General features: G+C 46.3%; 1 pseudogene; it reads left to right on the top strand.

The window, feature by feature from the left end:
- The first annotated feature begins 429 nt into the window (after nucleotides 1-429).
- LOC139227309 (U2 spliceosomal RNA) lies at nucleotides 430-661 on the top strand (annotated as a pseudogene).
- The last annotated feature ends 5,344 nt before the right edge of the window (nucleotides 662-6,005 follow it).

Genomic DNA, 6,005 nt, shown 5'->3' with positions numbered 1-6,005 from the left:
CTGGCAAACTTCATCGCTTTGAACCGGGGAACTCCTGGCATCGAGAATCCCTACCTCTGCCTCCATCCCATTGGTCAAAGTCCCGCCTGTGTCACCGTCAGGTAACAGGAAAGGCCAGAGACACTTGTCGAGAAAAGCTCAGGGTGCAACTCCCCTGAATACTGTTTGAGTCTTTCACCTTTGAATGCACCTAGATGGACAAGGGCAGCAGGTGCATGGGAATACCACCACCTCCAAGTTCCCCTCCAAGTCACACACCATCCTGACTTGGAAGCATATTGCTGTTACTTCATCGTCGCTGGGTCAAAATCCTGGACCCTCCCTGACAGTACTGTGGGAGTACCTTCACCACACGGACTGCAGCGGTTCAAGAAAGCAGCTCACAACCACCTTCTCAAGGGCAAATAGGGATGGGCAATAAATGCTGGCCTTGCCTCTCGGCCTTTTGGCTAAGATCATGCATAACTAACCTGACCAGCCACCATGACCTCCGGGTGGTTTCTCCCTGGTCAGGAAGGTATATGCTTGCTTTTTTGGAAACAGGAGGTGGGTGGGGAGGGTTGACCCATCCACCTCCACGGAGGTGTGTGGGGGACCTGACCCATCCACCTCCATGGCACGAACCTGGTATTGCAGTACTTCCAGGAACGGTGCAGTGGCTCTAGGCCTTTTGGCTAAGAGCATTGGCGCAGAGTGATCCTTGGCATGTGCAAGGTGACCTCTGGCGTTTGTGATTTGACAAAGAATTGGAACGATTGGCTACGAATTTTTAAAAAAATAAATAAATAAATAAATGCTGGCCTTGCCAGTGACGCCCACATCCCATGAATGAATTTTAAAAAACGTTCCCATTATAGCCATTAATTTTGCATGTATTCCTATTTCTGATGTCCAGTGTCAGCAGCAATGAGAGAAAGAAAGATAGTAATTAGCTTGGCGTGCTCAATTTATGTTTCTTTCCAATCTGCAAACTTCTCCCATCAAACAACAATTAAACTCTGATTGACCTGACTGTTGTTTATTTAACACTGGTTTGATTTTGGGATCTTAAGGGGATACAAAACATCTTAGCAGCATAATAATGCAATGTACATGGTAAAATGCTTCTCCTTAAAAAGGACATATTATTGGTCTTACCATGAGCAATGCCATGAGAGATCTGCTAGTATTGAATAAGAAAAGCAGACTTCTGGCATTTCAATTTGCATTTTAGAAATTTCTGGATAACCCACTCATAAAATTGGGAATGGCTGTTTGGATCATTGGGGTTTGAATTGGGTGCAGTCGGCACAAATTCTTCATCGGCACTGGGCCAAACTCCCTACCTCACAGCACTGTGGGAGCACCTTCACCACACAGATTGCAGCGGTTCAAGAAGAAGGCCCACCACCACCTTCTCAAAGGCAGCTAGAGATGGGTAATAAATGCCGGCCTTGCCAGCAATGCTCAAATCCCCAGAATGCATAGAAGAGTGGCAACAACCATCTCTGGAAGACAAACTTCTTCTGTGCAAAGGAATTGCCATTCAACGTAGTGACTACGACCGTTGTAGCAGGCAGCAAGAATGCTGGCATTATGCAGGAGGGCGACGGCTGAAAAGCCAGGTTGCTGATTGTAGTGCGGGCAAGCACAGCAAGAGGGGCGAAGGAGCGGCAACAGATTGCAGAGCGAAGTGACCAGGGCCCAGGAGAGGTGTGAGTCTGGGGCCCAGAAGAGGCGAGGGCCAGGGGCAGCACGGGCCAACCCACACTGCGATATGTGTGCGCACTAGGTCCGTGCAGCAGAGCTGGTCTCCAGTCGTCTTGAATAATCCTTGCCACTGGACCAAGACCTAGCTCTGTCAAGCCCGTGTGGTGGCTGGTGTGCAACGGCCACCACACGTTAAAAAAAATCCAGGCACATGCATCTTCCACCCTTCAATATGTAGTTCGTAGTTCTGGATCTGGAATATTAGGTCCTTCATTGAAACACCTGTGAATTTATCCTTTTTTGGCATGGAAGCAAGTCATCCTCACTTCGAGGGACCGCCTGGGATGATGATGATTATCCGTACTTAGAATTACAGTAATAAAGTTGTGTTTGCTTGTTACCTGGTAGGGGGATTCCATCCTAACTGGTTCAGTGAGCGTGAGGAAGAAAGGGAACCAGCCCACCAGGTCTAGTGCTGCAGTCAAGGCACTGGAGAGGGTGCAGAGAAGATTTACAAGGACACCATAAATGCAAGGTTGTACCTATCAGGAAAGGATGAGCAGCTGGGTCCCTTTTCTCTTGAAAAGAAAAGGTTGAGGGGTGACATAATAGAGGTCTTTAAAAATGATGAAAGGTTTTGATAGAGTAGATACAGTGAGAGTGTTTCCACTTGTAGGGAAGAGCAAAACTAGAGGCCATCAATATAAGATAGTCACCAAGAAATCCAATAGGGAATTCAGAAGAAACTTCTTTACCTAGAGAGTGGTGAGAATGTGAAACTCGCTACCACAGGGAGTGGTTGAAGCCAATAGTATGGATGCATTTAAGGGGAGGCTGGACAAGCATATGTGGGTAAAGGGAATAGAGGGTTATGCTGACAGGGTTACATGAGGAAAGACGGGAGCAGGCTCGAGTGAAGCATAAACACTGGCATAGACTGGTTGTGCCGAATGGCTTGTTTCTGTGCCGTATATCCTATATAGTATCTGTACATTTCATTAAAGATGCTGATATGCTCATTGATATGGGAGGGCATCTCATTAACTCTGCTGAGGATCCCCCCCCCCCACACCCCCCTCCCTCCCACCCCACCCCACCCCCACTCCTGAGGGTGAGGAAAAGAGTTGAAGGAAATTCATTTGTCATCCTTGACTGCCCAGGTGCACTTGCGTGAGATTGAGATCTTCAGGTTTTATGGGCTCTGAAATTACAGCCAAAAAAAAGACCAAACGTTTTTTTTTTGTGTAAAATTGTGACCCAAAGCAGGAAGCATTAGGAGATGGAATTACCTTTTTTCTTTTTTCAAATAAAACAGGAAGAGTGGCTCACTGAAAAATAGTCTTCCTTCCTGAATTCCACGCTGTTTGCGTGCATTATACCTGTTCCATACACCTTTTTAAAGAGGAAAGGTTTGTTTCATTGGACAAAGTAAACAGGCAATTACGAAACAATTCTTCCAGCAGTGGTATGCAGACAACAAATGGTGCAAGGTCATGTAGTTCCATTGTGTGACCCTTGACCTGTGCAGGATATGAGCCTGTATGCAGCAGGCTATAAATTTGCCACTTATTTGGCATTTATAAGTCAGTGTGTGTATAGAATAATTCAGTATAATTACTTGCATTTTTGTTGAGAATTATGGTGAGGGTTAGTTGCCGTTGACACTGAGGCCAGTATTGATTTTTTGTGATGAAATAAGAAATTATTTGTGTGGCATACTTTTCCCTCACTGACACTGCCTGTGACATTGTTTTATGGAGATGGAGTTATCGGAGCACAAAGCCATTATCCAGCCCCAGGTATCCGTTTACATTTGAACCGCCTGTGGTATTACCTAGTCACGGCCTATACCTTCAGGCTTATGTCATTTTCCATCCTGGCTGATCAAAGGAAAACACTTATTTCAACAATGATAGCTATCCCAAGGCCATTATCAGCAGCTGAATTGAGAGTTTTACTGGCATGATTTGGCCTACTCTTGTGGGGGCTTGAGCACAGTCAGGGATGATTTACAGTGGTTGGAAGCTGTTGTCACACTTTGTGAGTGTGACCTGGTTTTGACCCCATTGTATATTGTGCCAGATTTTCCACGTAATATAAAGGAGAGGATGGGAAAAAAAGCTATTAGATATGGTGTGTAGATATGATCACTTTAAACATGCAAAATAAAATGGTAAATGATTGAAAACAACCTTCCCTATTCATTTTGTGTCAGTCTAATTGTCACTTTTAAAATTAGCTTGATATTGACCTTTTTATGAACTGTATGTTCCCATTGTCTGATTGAATTTGTGGGCATTTGCCATCAATCTATATTTTCACTGGGTCTGTTTATCTGTTGCAAGTGAGAAGCATACCAGTCACTAGTTAATGAAGTGTGTATCGGTTAAAGGCAGCTCAACAACACACTGAGCACCTTGGTCAGCTCATCTGAACAACTTGGCCCCCTTGATGGGTACCTTGCAGCAGTGAAGGCGGATTTGATAAGTCGGCCAGATGCACTCAAAACATGTCAAAAAAAATAGGCTTCCAATAATGGCACGTTGACTTTATTCAACAATCAGCAGAGCTCACGCTGCCAGAGCTTGCTTTGGATATTCAAGGAGCTGTCCGATGCTTAACCTGAGGACTGGTTTATGGTGGGTGATGAGAGATTTTTGAATATTCCCGATCAAATTAGGTTAAATGTTTTAAATGGAGAAAAATGGACATTTGAAGTGGCTAGATTGCAGGGCAGTTATCATCTAATATCGGGGTTTAGATGACATCATAAACCACAAGAGCAGAGTGGCTTCCAATAGCCGTTTGAATCCTAAAATAAATCAGATGATAGTTGTGGAATTATTCCATGGGATCTGTTGTGATTTTCCAAAGCAGCAGCTTGATCTTGTATAGCGGGGGATGGGGGTGGGGGGTGGGAGAGGGGATTGAGTTGGTTCATCATCATAGGCAGTCCCTCGAAATCGAGGAAGACTTGCTTCCATTCTAAAAGTGAGTTCTCAATATGGGAATTACAGTCTCTGTCACCGGTGGGACAGACAGTGGTTGAAGGAAAGGGTGAATGGGGCGCCTGGTTTGCCGCACGCTCCTTCCGTTGTCTGTGCTTGGTTTCTGCATGCTCTCGGTGACGAGACTCGAGGTGCTCAACACCCCCCCGGATGCTCTTCCTCCATTTAGGGCGGTCATGGGCCTTGGATTCCCAGGTGCCGGTGGGGTTGTTTCACTTTATCACGGAGGCTTTGAGGGTGTCCTTGAAATGTTTCCTCTGCCCGGGGTTCGCTTGCCGTGTAGGAGTTCTGAGTAGAGCGCTTGCTTTAGGAGTTTCATATCGGGCATGTGGAGTTGTGGCCCGCCCAATGGAGCTGGTCAGTGCTTCAATGCTGGGGAAGTTGGCCTGAGCGAGAACATGAGGTCCAACACCGCCTCCAGTGCGCCAGCGCAGCCTTCAGTCGCCTGAGGAAGAGAGTGTTTGAGGACCAGGACCTCAAATTTGGCACCAAGCTTATGGTCTACAGGGCAGTAGCGATACCCGTCCTCCTATATGGTTCAGAGACATGGACCATGTACAGTAGACACCTCAAAAGCGCTGGAGAAGTACCACCAGCGCTGCCTCTGCAAGATCCTGCAAATCCACTGGGAGGATAGACGCACCAACGTCGGTGTGAGTTGAGTATTGTGTTGCCGACACCAGTCTGTGCCAGACAAAGTGTCATTGTGCCCCAAATGCTTGTCACATGATGACAATCTCACAAGCTTATTGTGACATTACTACAGAATTGAACAATAATCTGTCATTGAAGATCCAACATGCATTCTCATGAAAAGATTTCTTAACAAGCTCACAGACCCTTTATAGCATTCCTCATGGTGCGTTGCAGGATTGGCTATTTAATAACAACAGGTGGATTATCAACAAAGTGCGATGGGGAAAGCGTTACAAATCTGTGCCCGTCTTTCCCGCATCTCCAGGTTGAGCCTGTCCAATCAGGTTTCTGCTCCTGTCACAGCACTGAAACAATCCTAATTAGAGTCACAAATGACATCCAATGCGACTGTGACCGTGGTGAACTATCCCTTCGTGGCCTGGCTGCAACCGTTGACTCGGTTGACCACGCCATCCTTCTCCAATGCCTCTCCTCCATTGTCCAGCTGAATGGGACAGCCCTTTTGACTATCCAGTCAAAGCCAGAGAATCTCCTGCAGTGGCTACTCTTCCCCACCTCCCCCCACATCATTCTCTCTGGATTTCCCCCAAGAATCTCTCTTTGACCGCCTCCTGTTTCTCATCTAAATGCTGTCCCTTGGCAACATCATCC

The sequence above is a fragment of the Pristiophorus japonicus genome, chromosome 16 (genome assembly GCF_044704955.1).
Source record: "Pristiophorus japonicus isolate sPriJap1 chromosome 16, sPriJap1.hap1, whole genome shotgun sequence".
NCBI lineage: Eukaryota > Metazoa > Chordata > Chondrichthyes > Pristiophoridae > Pristiophorus > Pristiophorus japonicus.
The sequence above is the reverse complement of the archived record's forward strand: the minus strand, read 5'-3'. Positions and strand labels throughout refer to the sequence as shown.